At 38.2% G+C, this 23,815-nt stretch overlaps 2 long non-coding RNA genes across 4 annotated transcripts in view; one reads left to right on the top strand and one right to left on the bottom strand.

The window, feature by feature from the left end:
- The window catches only part of LOC111557497, a 33,135-nt gene extending 25,194 nt beyond the window's left edge, over window positions 1–7,941 (top strand). Inside the window, exons 4-5 of one of the 3 annotated variants that reach the window (XR_006589210.1) lie at window positions 375–539; window positions 7,786–7,941. This is a non-coding gene — a long non-coding RNA (uncharacterized LOC111557497). The remainder of the gene's footprint in view (window positions 1–374; window positions 540–7,785) is intronic. The other 2 variants (XR_006589211.1, XR_002737541.2) reach the window with 2 other exon arrangements.
- The window catches only part of LOC111557498, an 88,820-nt gene that overhangs the window by 39,272 nt on the left and 25,733 nt on the right, over window positions 1–23,815 (bottom strand). The gene's annotated exons all lie outside the window — the stretch shown is intronic.

Below are 23,815 nucleotides of genomic sequence, written 5' to 3'. Positions count from 1 at the left end.
AAAAATGAAATACAGAATAGAACCATCAGCAGAACAATTTTTAAATATAATTGAAAGAATGTTAAATATAATTGACTATGCAAAGTACTTTGTACTTTGATGGGTTAGGATCTCCAGATCTCTTAGGTTAGGCTGTCCATGTTTCTACTCTTCCAGGTAAAGCTTCCTAGTATCCTGCACAGATTCTTTCTTTTTTTGAATAATGAGACTGCACAAGGAGACGCCACTAGGGTAGCAAAAAATAAATGAAGGGACATCCTAGTCTGCATTCAGTAGGATCTACAGTCCTATCTTTAACAAGGACATGAATTAACGCATTAACATGAGTGAGACTGAGGCCCGAGTGAAAATAAAACTGCAACATTTGCATCCAGGGGTCTATCTGTATGAAAGGTTCATACTGTTCTCGTGCCTCCAAAATGGGATTTTCTCTACTTATTACCATGTCTTCAAGCTTGCGGAACAGCTCACGGAAAAACCCTCTCTCTGGACATGTTTGGGCCAGATTCAAGATCAACTCAAGTCACCTTGAGCTGGAGGTAACTTCAGGCCAGATTTATTCTCTCCTTCTTAAACTGTTATGTCACCTTTGATTGCTGCCTTATTGGAACTATATTAGATTCTGTTTTATTATATAATAATCTGCATCATAAGCTTGTACCTGGTGATTTTATTCTGCTCTATTCTCTGGTCCTATTCCCTTCCACCCAGATGGTAAGCTCCATGTGGCCACACGTGATGCCTTATACTTCTTTTGTATCCCTTCTCTGTGCCACACACTGCTGTGCTGAGGACAGCATGTGTGTAATCACCAATCTATCACTAACATATTTAGTTTTATGTCATCAAGTTTAGCTATATTCAGCATATATCACTGCCTTAAGGTTACTGCGTTTACTAATACCAGGTCCCAATGATTCCCCAGTCATACTAAGGTAAAATACAAGGGTATAGGCAAATCAAGGAAAAACTAAAAGAATAGGCATGTTACAGCAATGACCAGAGAAAAGTCCAAATGATACATCAACTGTGCAAAACCCCTCAGCAATGCTAGGAAGAAACATATATATTTGATGACAAGGAAATAAGATCCATGAAGAACATTAGCCAATACAGCAAAACCTTGATTTGCAAGCATAATTCTTCCAGAAACATGCTTGTAATCTAAAGTCTCATATAGCAAAGTGAATTTCAAGAATCATTGGCTCAGTTGTGATCATGTGATGTTCGGCATCAGGTACTACTCGTATTGCAAGACATCACTTGTTTATCAAGCTAAAATTTATTAGCAATGTTTGCTCATCTTGCAGAACACTCACAGGACACGTTACTTGCAATCCAAGGTTTCACTAGACAGTGTGTATATTGACATTTAAGCATTAAGTTGTAGTCAGTGTCTGCCATAAACTCCCATCTCTTAATTTCATTAAATATGATCCCACATAGATAGGTATAGTCCTTAAAAGACAGCGTTCCAGAAAGGATGCAGATAGTCTCTGCCCATGCTCAGCTTGAGAATGTGACTCCAATTTTCAGCTAAGCCTTATCAACCTAGGCTAACTATGTGAATCAAAATTATACTGTGAAATGTTAGCAGATGAGTTTCTTCTGCATTTTAAATGTTTTATTTATTTCATTATGGTAAAAACTCTCTATGTGAGATCTACTGCCTTAACAATCCCCTTGACTATTAGTGCAACGTTGTATAGCAGATCTCTAGAGTTTATGCATCTCGCTTAACTGAAGCTTTATGCCTGTGGATTAATAATTCCCCATTTCTTCCTTCCCCCATCTCCTGACAGCAACATTCCATTCTTTGCTTCTATGAATTATACTAATTTAGATGCCTCATATATGCGAAATCACATAGCGTTTGTCTTTCTGTGGCTGGCTTATTCCACTTAGCGTTATGTCTTCAAAGTTCATCCATACTGTCACATATTGCAGATTTTTCTTCTTTTTTAAGGGTGAATAATACCCCATTGTGTGTATATACTACATTCCCTTTATCTATTCATTTGCTGAAGGACATTTAAGCTGTTTTGGTATCTTGGCTCTTGTGAATAGTGCTGCAATGAACATGGGAGTGCTAATACAGCTTTAAGTTCCTGATTTCAGGTCTTTGGAATAAATACTCAGAAGTGGGATTGCTGGATCATACGTAGTTCTATTTTTATTTAATTTTTGAGGAAACTCCATACTGTTTTTCATAGTGGCTGCACCAATTTACATTCCCAACAGTGCACAAGAATTCCAACTTCTTTGCATGCTTGTCAATATCTGTTGTTGTTTTGTTTGTTTGTTTTTATAATAACCTCCTTACAGGTCTGAGGTGATATCTCATTGTAGCTTTGATTTGCATTTCCCTGATGGTTAATGATGTTGAGAATTTTTCACATACTGTTGATCATTTGTATATATTCTTTGGGGGAAATGTCTATTGAAATCCTTAGCCCATTTTTTAAGTTTATTTGTTTGGAGAGAGAGGGAGAGAGAGAACACAGGAGTGTGAGCGGAGGAGGGGCAGAGAGAAAGAGGGAGAGAGAGAATCCCAAGCAGGCTCTGTGCTGTCAGCAGAGCATGATCCCGTAAACCCTGAGATCATGACCTGAGCTGAAAAGGAGAGTCAGATGCTTAATTGACTGAGCCATGCAGGTGCCCATCCTTAGCCCATTTTCTGAAGTCGAGTTCAGTTTTGGTTTTGGTTTTGTTTGCTACTGTATTATAGAAGTTCCTTATACATTTTGAACATTAACCCCTTAACAGATACATGGTTTGCAAACATTTTTGCCCACTGCAGAGGTTGGCTCTTCTCTCTGTTAATTGTTTCTTTTGTTGTACAGAAGATTTTCATTTTGATGTAGTCCACTTGCTAATTTTTGGTTTTGTTGCCTGTGTCTTTTGGTGTCATTTCCAAGAAATCATTGTCAAGAAGCTTTTCCCATATGTTTCCATCTAGGAGTTTTACAGTTTCAGGCTTTACATATCTGCACTTTTTGTAAAAGGATGACTCTCTCACTTAAACCACAAGACTGGAGTCCCCACTGCCCAAGGAGGATATGTCATAAAGGAACGTAAAAGAACAAAGAACAAGGATGGCAAATTCTAGACTTTTACACCTGCCAGATGTCAGACAGAAAATTCAAGGATGAACTCATATAGATCCAGATTGTGGAGGAAATGCTTTTCTGTTTACCCATATTAAATAAAAATCACAGAAACATCCCAGGAGTTTGAGAGGACAGGGATGTAAGCTCTCCACCTCTAGGTGAGTCCAAGGCATAAGAGAAGGGTTTTGAGATTCATGAAGAGAGGGTACTTATGCCTGGTTTTCTACTTGGTTGCCCTGGAAGTTAACAAGAACTGCAGAGAGTGTCCGTGACATTCTGGTCTTGAAGTAGTGCAGAGAAGCTGTAGGAAGCACTCTGACAGCACAGCAGTTTGACAGGACACTAGAAGCGGCCAGATATTTTCCCAACTGACCCAGAGTCAAGTGTATATAACTCTCAATGAAAGTGGACCAACAGGCTAAGAAGACACCACAGAAGTAGCAAGAGTTTGGATGCTACAGTAATTCCCTAAAGCTGACATAACAAAGTTTTCCAACGCTAGGGGCTTAAAACAACAGAAACTTATTCTCTCAAATTTCTGGAGACTTGAAATCCAAAATCAGAGTGTCACAGGGCTATCCTCTCTCGAAGGCTCTAGGGACAATCTGTCCCATGGCTTTCTTTCAGCTTCTGGTGTCATCAGCAGTCCTTGGCATCCCTTGGTTTACAGCTGCGTAACTCCGATCTTTGCCTGCATCCACACAGAGCCTTCTCCTCTACTATCTTCACATTGTCTGCCTAGAAAAAGACACCAGTCATATTGAGTTAGGGGTCTACTCTACTTCCATATGACCCACCTTTAGTAACTACATCTGCAATGACCCTATTTCTAAATAAGGTCACATTCTGAGGTACTGGGGGTTAGAACTTCATTATATCTTTTTGAAAAACATACTTTAACTCATAACAGATGCTCCAGAAGATTCTGGAGAGTGAAAAGATCTGGTCAAATCCGAGGACCAGACAGGATTGCAGTGTCTTTCATTTGCCCACTTAGAAGAAAAATGACCTTGAACCAGATCTCTTTCCCAACTCCCATGTTCCAAAGCCCCTAGAACTTAGATCAACTCTTGGAAAAGAAGAGAAGTTAGAGAGAAAAATCCTAAATTAAACGAGTTTAAAACTGAGATGCCCAGGTTTGTCGTAAATCGATTAGGAAGACTTTTATTGTTGCAATCAGGCAATACGAGGATTCCAAAGATGACATTAAATGGAAGTAATAAAAGTGTGTGTGTGTGTGTGTGTGTGTGTGTGTGTGTGTGTGTGTGTGTGTATTATTTCTGGAACACCTGAAAATAAACATCATAACAATTATAAATCTATTCTGTAATAATAGAATAGGGGGAGAGATGTTAGCCTTCTTTCACTGAACTTTATAAAGACCACAAAGGGATTAATTAAGAGTAGCTAATGTAATGAACACCACATACAAACAATTTACTTAAACAAACTACAAATAACAAGGTAGTTCTTATATTATTTTTTAATCTCACTTCATTAAGGAATTTACGGCCTTCAATGTCTAGTGTGACCAAGAAAACTTCTCCTCCACTCCTTTGCTTTCCTTGTTCAGTTTCTGTCCCACCAGTTTTCTTACGATCTCCGAAAGTTCACTTTCAACAATACACACCATCAAGAATCTACTTTGAAATGGTGTAGTTTTATTTTTTATTAAAGAGAAGTGTTTTCATCAAACTTTAGACACAAACATTTGTCTTCCAATGTGCTCTGGAAAGCACTTGCCAGAAGCACCTGTGGATCCACCAGTGACATATCTCTGTGCTCAGCACACACTCCTCTATCCTTCCAACTAAGCAGCCCATAGCATAGGAGTCAGGACATGACTTCATTTGAATGTCAGCTCTGCCACTTACTAGCTGTGTGACCTTGAACACATTTTTTTAACCTTTCTCTGCCTCCATTTCCTCACCTATAAAATTATGCCTACCTTATAAGGTTGCTGTGTGAATTAATTAGATGTGTTAATATGTATAAAGTACTTTAACTTAGAGTCCATTTAAATAGTAAGCACTCAGTGTTTATTATTATTAAATATATAAAGAGTTCTTTTAAGTCAATAAGAAAAAGACAATCTAAAATAGGTCCTAAAGGGGCACCCGGGTGGCTCAGTCAGTTAAGCATCTGACTTTGACTCAGATCATGATCTCACAGTTCATGGGTTTGAGCTCTGAGTTGGGCTCTGTGCTGACAGCTCGGAGCCTCGAGCCTGTTTCAGATTCCGTGTCTCCCTCTCTCCCTGCCCCTCCCCTGCTTGTGCTCTATCTCTCTCTCAAAAATAAATAGACACCAAAAAATAAAATAAAATAAAATAAAATAAAATAAAATAAAATAAAATAAAATAAAATAGGTCCTAGATAGGAGTAGGCAAATCACAAAAGAGGAAATGCAAATGATCAGTAAACAATGAAAATATACCACCTCAATCGTAAGAGGGAAATGCTAATTAAAAGAAGATACTAACTTTTTTGCCTATTGGATGACAATGTAAAAGTTTGATAACAGTCAGTGCTAAAGAAAACCTAGAGAAACTGGCGCTCTCATTTACTATTGGTGAAAGCATGCATTTTGATAATATTTTGAAAATTAAAATAGTAAGAATACTTTTTTCCAATATGCATACTCCCTTACTGAGTATTTTCATTTCTGGGATTCTAACCAACAGAGGAAAAAAAGAAAAAGAAACATCGGCAATGTTTAATATTTTCAAAGTCTTACCCAAATTTACATCTAAAATGTTGGAAACAACCTCCATAAACAACTAGAATGCCCATATTTACGAAAATGGTTGCCCAAATCATGATATACTAATACTGTGAAACACTAATCAGCTATTAAAACAATATAGATCATTACACATTAACTTAGAAATAGGCTTACAACATACTATTAGGCGAGAATAGCAGATTCCTGTCAGGGCCACATGTATCTTTTTCGATACATATCTTCAATGTATATATTTTTGTTTGTATTAACAAGAGACACAGTAGCTGATAGTGGTTACATTAGAGAATGAGATTAGAAAGAGAAAGTGAGAGACTATCAACTTCACTTTTAAGTATATATTGTTTGGATTTGTATAGGAAGTAGATATGATTATATTTCAGGCAACTGAAAAGATTATAAAGAATGGAAAAAAAAGAGAAAAATGAACTAGCAATGAAAGTCAAAAATCAGCAACTGCATAGATACTTTTCTCAGGGCACACACAAAAACTGTTCATGAGTTACATATGAAAATATGTTTAATAATGGAAAGTAATTCTTCTATACAAATTACAAAGTTCTTTACAGAGTTTAGTACTGAGTTAAATTCCTTAATGCTCACTACAACTATCAGCAAAGGGCTACATAGCACCATGGTAGAACGGAAATGGGAATGTAGAATGTGTACTGCCCAAAGTTGGAAATGTAGTCAGGTTTTCTCTCCCTAAGAGGAAAAAGAAAAATTTAATTTTCTGAACATTTATAACAGGCCTTGGGGTAAATTCTAAAATCCAGCCTAGAGTAGAGGAAAGAACATATCATCGTGGATAGAGGCACAGCGCACAGCAGTATCTCTCTGCAGGATGAGAGGTACGGGGGGAGAGGATGCCTCAAGAATAAAAGAGCTACGATCCGATCAGAATCTGAGAGGCAGAAAACAGAGGCTATCCAAAAGCATAGTCGGTACTTCTTTTCTCATTAATTCTAAGAAGTAAAGTTTTCCACATTTCAATATCTCTAAAAGTAGGACGAGTCTCAGATTCAGTGACCTGTTGTGGTCACTACCAGCCACGTGATAGTTTTGATGTGGTTGTCATTGCCTTGGATTATAAATATTCACATTGCTATCATTTCCCCTGGGTGTTGAGTATTTTTGGTGTTGAGATTAATTGCCATTTACAATATCTTCTATAGGATTACACTATGATTTGCATTGAAGGAGAAATCATTACATATGCAGAAATAAAGCAGTGGGGAAAAATTTGATTTAGTGAAGCAAATATTCATCACATCAGGAATGACTAGAGCCCCATATTTTCCTACAAAATAAGAACCATGTGTTTTACAGAACCTAAGAAAATACCAGAAGCAAATGAAGCTGTATTGGGTTTTGTTATTAAGACGCATACAAAAGGGATTAGCTATCACATGCGAAGCAGAGGAACTGAAAATAAAAGAAATTGCTAAATCCCTTGTCATTAATGAAAGACAATGAGTGGCTGATGTGAGTGATTCATGCATCATTGCAGGACTGTCTTTAAGACATTCTATCATAGTTTAGTTGAAAGTGTTTTTTTTTTTTCTTAGTAGAACCTAGTCCAATAGTGTGTCTTTCAATCAATGGCATCATAGATTAAATGAAATAGGGAAAATATATATTTTTCAATATTAAAAACTAAAAATAAAACCTACAGACTTCCTGATAGGAAGGAAGGAAGGAAGGAAGGAAGGAAGGAAGGAAGGAAGGAAGGAAGCCAGCCAGGAACAATAGTCTAGGCTGGGAGAAATAAAGAGCAGCATCTTATAAGTAAGAAGGGAAAGAGAAGTGGGTATGTGGGAAATGGAGTCTTTTGGGTTTATAAAAAAAAAGTGGGGGGAGAGAAAAGGATTGAGAAGCATTGCTTTAGAATAAACTGCATCCCATTTGTGGCCCTTCTATTTATATTTTACAGGTCCCCCGGGCAAGTCACTGAATTTTCCTCAGCCCCCATCCTCCTCTACAAAATAGATACTGTTGAACAATACGAGCCTGAACTGTGTTGGGCCACTTATATGTGGATATTTTTCAATAAATTCAGTAAAGTACTACAAATGTATGTTCTCTTCCTTATATTTTCCTTAACATTTTCTCTTCTCTAGCTTACTTTAAGAATAAGGTGCATAATACATAAAACATAGAAAATATGTGTTAATTGACTATGTTATTGTTGAGGCCTCCAGTCACCAGTAGGTTATTACTAATTAAGTTTGGGGGCAGTCAAAAGTTATACATGGATTTTTAACTTTACAGGGGTCAGACCCCTAACCTCCACATTGTTCAAGGGCCAACTATATAATAATACCTGCATCAAAGATTTGTAAGGACCAAAAGGGGAACACAAAATACATATTAGGCACTTGGCTTATAAACGCTCATGAAATAACAGTCCCTATGTTTTCCCAAAAGGATGCCATCTTTAAGTGAAATCCTTGCTTGGGAGGTCTATATCATCAGTCTACAAGGAGCATGGGTTTTCAAAACTCCAACCTTGAAATATCAGGATTTAACATTCAAATATAGGTCAGTAAGTTGATTTGAATAAAATCTTAATTTGATATGATGCTTCTTTTCTGATGTGCTTTAATCTCAAATATTGTCCTGAACATAACTCTTCTCTTGGAAGCTGCCACCAGCTGAGAAATAGTCACCCTCACCTGCTGTTTCCTCTAAAGAAAGGAACTCAGACGCAGCCTGGGGAAAGACTTCCTCTGTCAGAAGTGATAAATCAGAGTGTATTTTTTCATTGATATCTTAATTTCCATCTCTAATTATAACTTAGAAAAGAGTTTGGGGGGCAAAATCAAACCAAGAAAAAGTTTACTTTTATAAATTTGAGAGGGAGAGATTAATCTCTAGGAAAATGAGAGAACATCCTTGTTCTGCCTGAGTCCTTTTAGTCTGTGTTTAATTTCAGTCATCACCAGAGGTGCTAACCGCATAAATGTCAAATGTATGAACAGATAAATGTCACAACAATACAATAAATTGGTGACTGTAAAGAACATAAAGTCATACAGTTTCTAACAGCTTTCTAATTGTCCATATGAATAACTGAACTCTTCTTTCCAAATTTTTATTGCAGACATGTGCCGATATAGTAACTTGGGCAAGAATTACAACTCTTTTTAGGGACCATAAGAGAGTATTGCTCCTATTCTTCTGGGATTCATCTTCCTTTTAGGGTTCACCCACCCTTTGGCAATCATATTAAACTGCATGATTTTTTCCACCTCCCATACTACATGGTAATCACATGCATGATAGGGAGTGGAAGACATTCTCCTTTAATACAATGGCTGGGGTTAAAATATTCAAGGTGTCAAAACAGATGGCATCAGGCACTATATTCTATATACAACTCAACCTACTCCATATCAGCAGTGCAAAGGACGGCTGACAGAAAATCTATGGCTCAGGCTCCAGCACAGAAAACATTAATGCAAACATCTTCTGCCCAAAGGACTTGGCATTTACCACACTTTCTACTGGAAGCACAAGGTTCCTGTGCCAAAGGTCAGGGGCAGTGGGATTAACTTTTCCCACATATTTAAGCAAACTGTCTATCACACCAAAAGTGCAGGGACACACACATATACACACACTCTGCTCATTGTAGTTGATTACGAAAAAGGTCAGCTGAGTGATTTGCTGCCAGACTCTCTCCTCTCTCTCTCTCTCTCTCTCTCTATCACACACACACACACACACACACACACACACACACACACACACACACACAATCTGCTAACATTAGCAAAATAGAAAAAGAATGACCAGCTCTTAGATTTCAAACAGCAAAGAAAATCTAGTCATCCTGTCAATGGAATCTATTGCTTTCAAAACTTAAAATGCAAGGGTGTTCACTTTTCAGTTCAATAGGTCATTTATCCACCCAAGACTCTGCAAAGCAAAACAATAAAACAAAACAAACAGTTGTGTATGCACCAAATTTATATATATATATATATATATATATATATATATATATACATACACACACACACTTACATGTATACATCAAATGCTAATACATGAATTATTTGATAAATAATGCTTCAGCTCTTCAAATATAATGTTATAACATATTTATTAAAAAAAAACACTTAGATAACACTTAGATAACACTTAGATACATGCAAGTTAGAAAAGAATATGACACTTCTCAAAAAATAAAATATTTCCTTCTTGGTTTTTCTATTTGCTTGGGGATCTGGTACACTACATGTATATAATATACACTGAATATACTTATATATTGCAAAGACATATATATTACATATATTATACATACATACATTTATATATTTTGTATCCCATGTTATAAAATATAAAGCACATAAAATATAATGTTACAAATAAAATCATGTATATGTATATGTATATTTCTAGGTTTATACTTCTCCAACACCAAAATCTGAGGTTTTCATATTTATATTCTTCCATTTTGGTCATTCGTATTTCCTCCATATTAAAATCTATCTAGAGTGGCAAAATCATGCACCCAGGAGGAGTATATAAGTCCTGATAATCACTCCTCCTTTCCATTTTCTTTTGAGTGCCTTTTGTGAGTCCCAGGGAAGTATTTAATCACTAGCCATGAGTGATGTCATCCACTTATGTGTCATCTTGCACATCTGTTTCAGGGCACACACTGGGAATGTACAACATCTCCCATAGGGTCAGATAAAAAGAAAAGCTTCTTTCCTCCACTGATAGGTTTGAATGATGCAAAGCAGGTCAGGTTTAAAAAAAAAAAAAAAAAGAGCTGCTCTATAAAATTCAAAGCCAAAAAAGAGTTCAAATTGAATCTTTGACAGAGACCGCTTTTAAAGAGACCTCCTATCAGTAAAAAGTGCTGTTCTCCAGGTGATTTCGCATATATTTTTAATGCCAATTCGTGTCAGCATTGACAGTATGTTTTGACAGTAAGAGGAATTAAAATGATTCTGAGTACCTGAGGTGACTCTATTGACACATCAGATTACACTTAATGTTTTAACAGCAAAGCAAAGTTGAGCAAAGCAGCCTTCCTACCATGCCTGGCGTATTAAAGCCTTTTCCAGCCAGGACAGTGTATCTTGCAAGGAAGAGACATCTCAAATAGAATCGGTAAGCTTGGACTATAAAACAGACTTAGAATAACAAATTCTCTACTCTTTAAAGGTTATGTTCGTTCTTTTCAGTGGGAATATTGCAAAAACTGGCTCTTTATCAAGGACTCAGGTTTTCCTCCCTCAGGAATTCCCTGAGTCAGAAGCTCAAGCAAGAGGAGAATTAGCAGAGCGGCTGCAGCAAGACCTGAGCTCCAGGACTGAAGGCTCCACAGGTCCACCTGGGAAAACAGTGCAGACCTCAGGGCCCATGCTTTCAACAAGGGGTATCAGAGCAAGGAGGCCAAGGTATTCACGGCTTCATGAATCATCATATTTTTGTGCAATTCTAAATCTTCTAACCATGCAGAAGGGGCCTACTTAGAGAAGGTCAGCTGTGCAATTTGTTAAGAATTATTCCCATAGCTGAAGTCTACGTGGAAAAAGTGCAAAGAACAATGAAGATTAAGCTGTCATCAGGCCAAAAGAGTTGCCAATTCTAGGTAAAGGTATCACTCAAGGAGACCCCATCAAGATGGCCAGGTATGTTTTTTAAGTGGGAAAGAGCTAGTACCCCTTTCTTTACTATTTTCTCCAACCCCAACTCCCCAAAATACCTAGCACATTGGTGGGAAACACCTGATTCCTCCTTACCAGTAGAATTACACCTTGGAATTCCAAGCTTTAACAGAAATTACCATAGAACAGGAATTTGTTACCAAGAGGTAACAATTCTTGTTTGTTTATTTACAACTGAATGTTTACTTTTATTTTTCAAGTTTTTTTTTTCCATCTGATTCAATGCAGCCCAGAATAGAGAGTATCTGCTAACACCTAGGACTATGGGATTTCCAAAACATATTTTTTGTCAGTGTGTTTGTATATGAATCTAGGTGGAAGGAAGCAGATAATTCTCCCTAAAAGACATATTTTGTAGCTATCTGTGGAAAACAGGCAAGCCATTGCTCGCCTAGTGCTGGTAATCACAAAGCATTTTTCTGAAAGCTTTGTAAATGCTTTTCGCCCTACAGATAAGAGATTTAAAGTAGACAGAAATAAATGACAGAGCTCACAGTGACTTACCTCTATGGCATTGCCGCTTGCCTAGCAGGCTGAAAACTCCAGGCTTTTCACAGTCCCTGTCAGATTTGCCTCTCCCGCTGCCAGCCAAGATGTGATGGCAAAGAAGGCAGGATGGAGAAAAGAATGTGAACGGGGATCCCAGTCAGCCATACCCAGAATTGAACCCAGCTCTGCCACTCACTAGATGTGAAGCCCACCTTCTTATGTGGTAAAATCAGGACGATAAACCCATATTTGAATGCTGTGAGGAGGACTAAGTTAATGTGCCTGGATTAGTGCTTAGAACATAGGAGCTGGTGGTGTTTCCCTCTTGGTAGCACGTACATTGCTTTTTGGCCACATGGTGAAAGCCATCTTAATATAACACTTACATTTACACACTAAAGTAAGAGTATCCCACAAATGATAACCTACTTGCCATTTTATATGCCTTTAAATCCCTCGCAGCCTCAGCTATCTTTTCATGAACCCCCTACTGCAGAAGTCACTGGATGTATTTTCTTCCCTAGGTGCTTCTCTCCGATTTAAGAGAGCCCAAGAGGCTGGGTTTGGATATATAACCTGTTGACTGTCAATTCTCAGCATTGCTAAAACTTCAGAGTATGAACGGGGGTAACTGAGCTAGAAAAAGCTTTTGGCAATTCTGATGTTCATAATTAGTTCAGGTTGACTTGCAAAAGGAAAGAACAAAACAAAAAGATGTTCCCACATGTACACAGGAGTACCTTCTTCAGTGTCTTGCCTAACTCAGAGGAATGCAGCCTTAGCTCTGTCCATGGTATCTGCACAGCTGAGCAAGTGGGAGCACCGGCGCACCACTCCGCCCTGACTCCTCTGGCCCTTGCATCCACCACTCCCTTGACCGGCAGAGAATGAAGTTCTAAAGCTCCACGTACTCTGCCTCTGCTTCTTCCTCTCCTCTAGGGCTGGCTCTCAAAATATATATTCTGGCTTTTTAGCATTACTTGAGTTCCCTTTTCCCTCCCCACGCCCAAACTCTTTTTCAGACCATTACCAACATCAACATAGAACTAGTTAGCAAGAAAAGATTATACTGTATTTAAGGGGTGGGTTTTTTTAGTTATATATGAACACACACATATATATTAACATAGCCACCTTAAAATATTAAAATATATGCTATAATATATTTGTTGTACAGAGAGAGAGAAGGAGAGAAGGAGGAAGGTAGAAAGAGAGGAAAGGAGAGAGGAATTTAAGTCTTTATTCAGTTTTGGAGGGCACTATTCAGTCAGTTAAGCATCTGGCTTCAGGTCAGGTCATGATCTCACAGTTCATGAGTTCAACCCCCACATTGGGCTCTCTGCTGTCATCACAGAGCCCACTTCAGATCCTCTGTCCCCCTCTGTCTCTGCCCCTCCCCCACTTACAGTCTCTCTCTGTCTCTCTCAAAATAAATAAATAAACTTAAAAAAAAAAAGGCTTTCTTCAGTTTTTTGTCTGTTACTACTTCTACACCCTTATACTGGTTTCCAATTCCTGTTGGCTTCCTCAAGATCAAAATGCCCCAGAGATTTAAATCCAATCTGAATTAAGATCAAGTCTTCACTTAGCTCCTAAATGTACCAATTCCCAAATCCCCCAACACGATAGCAAGTTTCTTTCCAAACTGATACCTCCTCATCCATCATCCCAAAGAAGTTCTGCTTTTACCATTGCATCCATATGTTGATTCAACAAATATACACTGAATATCCATCATATATCAGGGACTGTACTACACTACAAAAATACAAACACCACTGTTCTTGATCCTAAAGAGCTTAGAATAAATGAGGGAAACAGAGAAATCAGCGACATTACAAAGACTTGAGAGAGAATAAATTGAACTAAGACATCATGGAGGGCTTTCCAGATGAAGAAACATGTGTTCATGATGAATGGATTTGCAATCTCCAACCATGTTCCAAAGTTCAGAAGGTGCTTCCAGCAATGGAAATAGCCTATACAATGACATGGCATTATGAAACAGCATTGTACCGATTGAAAACTTCTCTTCATACGGTGAAAGGACCCCAGAGTATAGTGGTAGGAAATAAGATTAGAGAATCAAGCACAGAAAGATCATTAAGAATTTGGGGTGTTGAACATAGTCTGTAGGCAAAAAGGACTCCCAAGGAAATGTCATCAAGGAAGTGATGTAATCACATTTGCACTTAAAAGGCTACAGCTGCAGGGCAAAGGCTGAATTAAAGCAGGGTAGAGGATAGAGTCAAGGAGGCCATTTCCTAGTAATCCAAGCAAGAACTGCTAAAGCAGTAGACTTGGCCATAACAGGTTAGGGAATTTTGGAGATAAAACTCAATGAGCCATTTATAGCTATTAGGTAAAAGTGAAGGTGGACAAAATACCCTGAGATGACTTCCGGGTTTCTGTCTTTGCTAGAATGGTAGTTATCATTCCCTAAGACAGAGACTATGAACACAGAGGGAAAAAAGAGCAGTTAAGTTTGGATGCTGATGTTTGAGGTACCCTCAGAATATAGAAGAGTAGTCCCTAGAAAGTTAGATAGGTAGTTCTAGAAATCAGGAGAGGATCTAGGCAGGAGAGAGAAGACCATTGACAAGATAGTTTATATTGAGTTTCCTGGATACCTGCTACTGATAGAACATCTTTCTTCTGCTTTTCTTTCTCCCTAAGTGCAATGCTTCCTATTCTCTCTGACCCACGATCACTTTCAACCATAACACAATTAATCAAATAAGGCTTTCTTTGCCCCCCCATACAGTAAGGCAAAAGAAAACAAGAAAACAAAACTAATGATATCAACCTAGATTAAGATAATCAATTTAGTAAATTTTTGCTAAGTAGAAAAGAGCAGGTGCTCCCTACAAGTTAAAGAAACACTATGAATGTTAAGGTCTGAAAAACTGCTGTCATGCTTCCCATCTTGCAGCATTACTAAAGAGGATATTGCATTATTGTATTGTTTACCAGATACCCACACATAGTAGTAAAATAAGACTGCATGTCCTACTTGCCCCTTCTTATCTTTTCCAGAATAACTATCAAGAATCATCACTTCCATTTGCAGTACAGAACAGCGAAGACAGGATATTTGGGGCTCCTGACACATCAGTTTGGGACTTTACATGACACCCAGCTTCAAATCCGAGTAGGCACAGCTCTTTCCATTCTTTCAGGTTCAGAGCTGAAGGTGTGAAGAATCTACTCCAAACTACAAATTATTTTGAATTGGACACACATGCCACGCATTTATGGACAGCATAGCATTTGGTACCTGTCACGTGGCCAGTCAACAAATGCCAGAGAAAATGATTTTTACCCCCTCAGGCACTATGCTACAGAAAAACCATGATGACAGTTTTTCTCTGGTATTATATTTTGTGGGAGGAGAGAGGCTTATTTCAAATTAATTTATGATGATCTGTGAAAAGTGCTAGAAACATGCCTCACTGCACCTAGATGCATGGTATGCACCAGTCCCTTGTAAAATCCATTTGAGGGGCTCTCAGGGCAGGACAATGCTCCTGTTCCTGGGTCAGGCTGCCAGCATTAGCTACTGGTATTCAGAACCATGGAATCAACTTAAGGAGTCAAAGAGGCCTGTCGCATGCAGAGGCTTGGAAAGACAGCCCTAAATGCCACTACCGTGTCTGAAGACTGCACCGAGGGAATTTCAGTCCACCAGAGGTATCACCTGGGCCAATGCACACATGTTTTCCTAAAACAAACCAACTCCTTTTCTTTTACAAGAAACTCATTTCTCATTATTGGAGTCTGTGCAGGGCCATAGCCCGTTTTTCATCCAGTTTTGCACTAATGTAACGCTTGTCAATAGTCAATTGGTCCCATTTGATCCAGGGCTTACACATACCAAGGGACTTCGTTACAATCACCCAATGTGTCAGGCCCTGATTAAAGTTGTTTTTCCTGCAGGGCTTATGGATCTATATCTATTTTGCTGCTCTCCAGCTGTCTCATAACTCAACTATGAGGCTTTCCTTCAAAGCTAGGCTTTTTGGTTGGCACCTGGTTTTACACAGCAATATTACTACTATACACAGTTACAAAACAGGTTTGTTTGTTTTTTTCAGGGATATATATAAACTTTTCCTCAGACTCAGAGCAATTCATACCCACCATATCTAAACCAACGTGGTATTAATAAGCTGAGAGAATAGAAGACTCTGGCATCAGTCAAACGTTTACCCTTCAGGATTCCTTTTGTTGTTGTTGTTGTTGTTGTTGTTGTTCTATATCATCGTATTGACAGTTGGGTACACGGACCAACTACATGGTGAAGAAATATTTGTTCAGGACTTCTCAAGAAGGAGAGAAGCAGTGTTGTTAACGAATCCAGAGGACCTTCCTGTAGGTTTTGGTAAATATTTGTTCTGAAACAGTGGGAGACAAGTAGATCTCAGAGACAAGGTAAGAAACAGAGAACCAACTGCGGTAAACCTAGAGCATGGGACAGATATCAAAGTGGAATAAGTCCTGGAAATTATTAGTTAAAGTATAACCCAGGTGCTTAACAGCTAAATAAGTTATTTGTGGAGAGAAAAATAAAGTATGTAATACCCACCCCAGAATTTAGGGACACATCTTAATTTACGGTAATGTTGTGGGCTAAAACAGATGAACAATAATAATAAAGAAGCAAGCACCCACACAAGGAGACAGATATCTGGGAATCAAGTATCCAGAGCAGCATTCCAAATCACAGAATAAAAGCGACATTAAAAAAAATGGGGCGCCTGGGTGGCTCAGTCGGTTGAGCGTCTGACTTCAGCTCAGGCCATGATCTCGCACTTGATGAGTTCAAGCCACGCGTCAGTCTCTGTGCTGACAGCTCAGGGCCTGGAGCCTGCTTCAGATTTTGTGTGTCTCTGCCTCTCCCCTACTCATGCTCTGTCTCAAAAATAAACATTAAAAAATATATATTTTAAAAATCATTGTGGTAGCCACAAGCACCAGTGAAGAGATCTTGTGGAGAGATAATCATCTGTCCCTGCCAAGAGCCTTAGCATTTCTACAAGGGCATGAAGCAATTCCATAGCACAGCAGCCTGTCTGAGAAGGGAATAAGTGTGTCTGGACAAATGAAGGGAAGTAAGTACTCAGCAAGTCCGAACAAGTAAGTTTCACATAAAAAGGCCCTTCCCCTCTCTGCTTAGCCTTTTCCTTTTTGGAGATGAATTATTTTCAGCGAAAATGGTCCACTAATTTTTGGACCCATTCTGTGAATTCTGTATGAACTATTTGCATGTTTCTTCTTTAATTCATTCCATTTCCCCTGGTCTCTAAGCTCCAGGAGGAATTAAGAGTGTGATATAACCAAGTAAAGTAGAATAGACAAGGAAAAGACTGGAGGTCAAAGAGTCCAAGTTTTAATCTATGCTGCACAACCAATTCAGAGTTTGAATCTGGCAAGTTGCCTTAGAATCCTCATTTTAAAGAGACCAGTGAAGTCTTTATTCTTGGGAATCATCCATGAAGATTTTTGGTTTAATCAGGACATTAATACTCAAATTTAAGACTATCGAACAAAATCTGTTCTTTCCTCACGAACCAGTTACTTTAATAACATATGCAGCAACAGATCTTTTAAAAATATTCTCCTAAGAATGAGAAACCAATTTTAATAATATATTTTATTCAATAGACATTGTTCTGGTGAAAAGCCCTGACTAACAGCCCTAACAAAATACTTTTTATACTTTTGGCCATAAATTCCTCTCTGTGATTATGAACAGTTTCAATTATTACTACTATAATGACTCAAATTGATAATAATGCTACAATAATAATGCTTAACTTCTCAAAGCTTCCTGTTGGCTTAGTACTTTCATTTTTCTATCATTTTTTCAATTGTGATGAGTAAATAGGTATCAAATGATTCTCTAGGTCATTTGAAAGAACTATTAGAAACTTGAAGATTGACTCTAATAGTCCTCCCAGGACTGTCAGCAAAATTTGATTTGAGGATCTCTTGATTATTTTCTATGTTGTGTCTTTGGCGTTGAGAAATAAAATTTAGTATGTCTCATAGCTCTGTTTATGGTCAGATTAATATCAAGGAAAATAGATATTCTGAAGGGAAGAAAAGGAAATTTGCTTTTCATCATGTGAATTTTCCAGGGGAAAATATTCATAAATAACGATAGAAGATCAAACATCACTGGCCTTGTAACTTTTTTATTAATAAACAAAAATAAAAAATTATTTCCACAAAAATATCTTGAAGGCACATAAAAATCATTTTTAATTTTGTTTTTAACCAGTCAGACATTTTTATGAAAAATGGGAAGTTGTTGTCATTTCAAAACCCTGAAAGGAAACTTATTTTGCAATCATTTTATTGATAAACTCATTCCAAGAGAAGCTCCCTTCAGATTTTTCTCTAACGCCATAGTAGGCTTATAAAAATATAAACACCACACAATGCTAGAAAGTGTAACAATTCCCTTGAAAACTTTCCAAGGTTTTTTCTAATATCTTGCTCTTTAGTAAATTAAAGAGAAGGAGCAAATTAGCTACAGAGTGCAACTCAACTGTGGTCAAAACCATGATGTGTTACACTTCAGTGTTGAATCTATACCTCAAAATAAAAATCTTCAAATGTCAGTTCAGGAAACGATGTGAGAGATCAAAGCACACATTTATGCTGAGAAAAGTTGTCTCCAATCCTCCTGTTGCATTTATTATTTAGATATTACTGACTGCTTAGAGTTTCAAGAATAAGAAGCCACTGTTTACAAAGAGAACTAGAAAGAAAGCTCTATCAACAGAATAATCTCAAAATCTTTTGACTGCTGTGGCAGTGATCCCTGGTGTTCTCATTTAACTAAATGAGAATATTAATCCTGCCCCAATGGAAAAGAAAATTTATGTGAATGGCCGGGTTCAGTCAGTGGCATCATACATTCAACTGAGATCAAGCAGCAGGTGCATAAAAATAGCAAGAATTTTGGTAAAACTTCCATTTGATCCTCTAGATGAATAGATCAGCGACCAAGATTCTCCAGTCTTCTAAGGAATACAGGTAAGACACAAATGTCACTGAAAAAAAATCTCTTTTCAAGTAACAAAGCCCCTTTCAAACCAAAGTAAGACAAAAGATTTTATGACATGACCATATTCTCAGACATAAATATATTCTTCCTCTTGGATTTATCTTTACTTAAAAATTCCTTTCTGCTTTCCATTTTCTTTTATATATTTCTCCAGAGTTTGCACCATTTTTCACCAAGCTGCACCTTTTACTCCGTTCTCATTTCTTGACATTTTAAAGTCTCATCTCTTTGTCTTTTCCTCATTTTTACTCACACCTGCTGTGAATCTTCTCTTTGTACAGCACCAGACTAGGTTCAATACTTCCATGCTTTCGTTTAGAAATAGTATAAGTCATCAGGAAAGAGATACCCCAAAGATATCTCAAGACCCAGCACCGAAAAGGAAAACTATAACAAAAATTTTGAATTCTACTCAAGTAATGAAATGCTTTATAGTACAACAGTCATCAAGAAACAGGACTAACTAAATTATCAACATTTTGGGCACAGAGAATCAAAGAGGATTTTACACAGAAATGAGGTATTGCCCAGTTGAAAAGAAATTAGTAATTTAGTAGCTGCACGTATTGACTATTCCACCAACTTCCGAATTCAGGGTTAATTTTTATACCTCTAACTCTGAGCACAGTGATTTTTCCATAATTACTACTTAATAAATGTGTATTGAATTATATTAAACTAATACCTAACTCGAGTCAAGTTTCCAACCACCATCAAAACTCCCTGGTTAGTAAAAACAAAAACAAAAACAAAACTGTCTGGTTAGTTAGATGCCTCCATTTCTTGTGGTGAGTTTCTTGTATTCATGTACAGGTAAGAATAATGAAGAACAGTCATCTAAACACTGGCTAATTGTAACAGCTAATGATTACTGATCATCTACTATATTCAAGTACCTCCTGTAAAGACCATTAGATTACTTCCAAATTTTCCAACAGTATTTTGAGGTAGGTATTCTGATGCTGATTTTATAGATTAGGAAACAATCCCAAGATTTTGACTGGTCCATATAAGTTATCTGCTAAGTAAGGGAGTGAGGGTCTGGACATGAGCCTGTCTGGGGCTAGAGCCTATGCTTCTTTATTACCCCACACTGCAAGTGTAGCCCTAGGAACAATAGACAGGACTGGGGTGGGGGTGCTACAAGGGGAGATCTGGGGGTTAAAACCATTAATATAACTTCTAAAAATAAATATTTTTTACAAATTTTCACTTCAACAAATAAGGCATTCCTGCCATTTATCTTTGCATGTACAGGGACACACTGTCTGAAGTTGTATTCAATCAGAGGTATGTGCCCCATGTGCCTGCTGTCATCTCTCACTTGATTACAGGAAAACTAAAATATGCAGCCAAGTATGCAAGCTTACCAGCATTGGTTACATCTTCCTCCTTATTTACTGCTTGAAAGTATGCCCCTTTCTCTGGCAAACAATGCACTTAGTTAAGAATAACTCTATTATCCTTCTGTAAACAGGACTACTGCAGAGGTGACACTCAGTTACTGCAGCAGAGGCGAGCAGATGGCTCTTCATGGCTCCCCACTGGCCAGGCCACAGAGTGGCTTTGATGGCAGCCAGTTGCCTGCCCTCTCAGGGTGAGACATATGAATACAGCTGCTCTTTAGGGAGAGGGCTGGGCAAGAGAGGCAGAAAAATGACTGTCTAGAGGGAAAGAAGCAGGAGGGAGGAGGCCAGGACAACAGGCTCACTTAGAATTGGTTCATTTTACCAAATAATTGCTGCAGAGGAATAAAGACCATTGATATACAGTCTCAGTTTTGTCATGGGACAAAGCATAACATTCAATCTGACGTCTGGGCTTCTTGCCCATAATAAAACGTATCGCATAATGAGACTGATTTCCTGCATAAAAAAAGAGGTGAATAATTTTTATTTCCAGTGCAAATTATCACCATTAGTTCACAAAATGCTCTCCTTGTTCAGGAATTACAGGAAGGAGGAGATGTCAAAACAGAACATAAAGGAGAAGCAATTTAAATATATTACTAAATCATAATCCTTTTATGGAATTCCATAGTTTACCAAACATTTTCACCATTATTTGGCTAAATTGGATGAAAACCAAACCTTTTAAGACAGGGCCAATTATTCCTCTTTTACAGGTAGGAAATCTAGGACCAATTGGTTTACATTATTTGCCCAAGGTCTCTCTGGTTGTTTTGGTTAATTCTATGTGTCACCTCACCTAGTCACAGGGTGCCCAGATGGAACATTTTTTTCCAGGTGTGTCTCTGACAGGATTTCCAACGAGATTATCATTTGAATCGGTACCCTCTAGCTAGGTACCTAGATGTGGGTAGGCATCATCCAATCCACTGAGGGCCTGTAAAGAACAGAAGGCAGGGGAAGGAGGAATTCATCTCCTTTTTTTATGCCTCACTATTCAAACTGGGACACCTCTTCTCATCTTTTCCTCTCCTCAGACTTGGATTTGCAACATCAGCTCCCAGGTTCTCAGTCCTTCCAACTGGACTAAGTCACACAACTGGCTTTCTTGGGTCTCCAGTTTGCAGATGCAGGTGGTGAGCCTTCTCCCCCTCCATAACTGCATGAGCCAATTCCTCATAATAGATCTCTTTTTTTATATAAATATAATCTCCTACTGGTTCTATTTCTCTGGAGAACCCTGACTAATAAAAAACAAAGAAGCTCGGAATTTACTAGGGACCTCAATTCTAAATTCTGGGCAATCACTTTCCATAAGATTAAACAACTTCCAAACATGTATTTTACTTTTTTTTATTTACATGTATTTTACTTTTTTTTATTTACATGTATTTACTTTTTTTTTATAAGTGTTTATTTTGAGAGAGACAGAGAGAGAATTACTGAACAGAGGAGGGGCAGAGAGAGAGGGAGAGAGAGAATCCAAGCACTCTGCACTGCTACCACGGAGCCCAATGTGGGGCTGAATCCCAGGAACCATGAGATCATGTCCTCAACATAAATCAAGAGTTGACTGAGCCACCCAGGTGTCCCCCCACGCTATGTATTTTACTTTTGAAGAAGCAGCTGTGTAGAGCCAACTATGTCTCTCTTATATTTCCTCAGCCAGGGCATGTGACCTGAGCAACTGCACAAGGAACTATAACCAGAAGGCCCACACTTGATTTAATATCCTGCTGTCACCATCTTGACATCTGCACAAGGTGCCCGACACTGTCATTTTGCACTGAGCCCCACAAATTTTGTGGCCACCCTACCCATAACACCCTGAAGAACCCTACTAGCATAGATCACACTGAACCTTGATGGTGGGTTTAGTAACCTGTTATCCCCAGCAGATGCCATCCCTTTCTAAGTAGCCCTCTAAGAGCTCTAAGATGGGCCCCAGTTACCTGTGATCTCATTTCAGCCCTTCACACTCTCCACTCCAGCCACATTGCCTCTTGGCTCTTTTTCTACTCCATCTCTTCTGCCTAAAACACTTCTCCCCCCAGATATTCCCATGCCTTACTCCTTCTCTTTATTTCTCTTCATATGCTATTCCAACAGAGAGGCCTTTTTCTGACCATCCTGATTATAACAATGCCCCTTTCACCACCCCATCATATACCCTACTTAATTTTTCTTTATATCATTGGGGTACCATCTTAAAAAATGCATAGTCATTGGTTTCGTTTTCATTGTTGTTCTTGACTGAATCGTATCCCCCAAAATTCATATGTTGAAGCCCTAGCTCCCCAGTACCTCAGAATGTGACTGTATTTGGAGGCAGGGACTTCAGAAACATGATTAAGTTAAAAAGAAGCTGTTGGAGTGGGCCCTAATCAAATCTGACTAGTGTCCTTTCAAGAGGAGGAAATTTGGACACAGAGAGACATCAGGGGCATGCACACATAGAGGACAAATCCTCTGAGGACACAGAGGGTGCATCTGCCAGTCAAGGAGAGAGACCTCAGGAGAAACTAAATGTGCTGAGACCTTGATCTTGGCCTTTTAGCCTCCAGAACCATGAGAAAATAAATCTCCATTGTTTAAGCCACTCCGTGTATAGCATTTTGTTATGACAGCTCAAGCAAACTAATACAACTGTTTTTGCCATCCACTAGAATGTGATGTCCCTGAGAGCAGGGATTTTATTTCATCCACTGCTATAGGCTCAATGCCAAGCAGTAAACACAGTAGATATTTTTAAATTGTTGAATAAGCAATGAATGATTTTGTAATCACTTAAGAGGAATTTGAAGAGAATCTCCAAATACTTTGTGATACCAAAATGTTTTATTCTGTGCTACTTGAATTAATTATGCCACAGAAAAAGACTTGGGAACCATTTTGTTAAACAAAGGTTTTCTTTGTAATGGAACTTGACCAGCTCTGTGTTTTTACCTAAGCTTCTAATGCAGACACTAATGGATTATGTCAGGACCAAGAAACCGAGGATCGCAACATGCTAGAAGGAAGGCTATTGTCACACAGTGTTTGTTATTAGAAAAATTACAAAAAACAACCTACAGCAAAAATCAATCAGGAACTAAAAGGATATCCCACAACCTGCCTCCCGTGCATTTCTTTGATAGTCAAGATCAGTTACAACTAATTACTTTTAACACTTCTAAAGCTACATAACCATGGCTTCATTCCGACAAACAACACATTCAAATTGCTACATATTCTTCAGATTTTGTCAATATTGCCACAGCTTTTGTCCTCACATTAACAGGACAAAGCAGGAGAGTAGCA

Source organism: Felis catus, chromosome D4 (assembly GCF_018350175.1).
Source record: "Felis catus isolate Fca126 chromosome D4, F.catus_Fca126_mat1.0, whole genome shotgun sequence".
Classification (NCBI taxonomy): domain Eukaryota; kingdom Metazoa; phylum Chordata; class Mammalia; order Carnivora; family Felidae; genus Felis; species Felis catus.
This window is presented reverse-complemented; position numbering and strand designations above follow the sequence as displayed.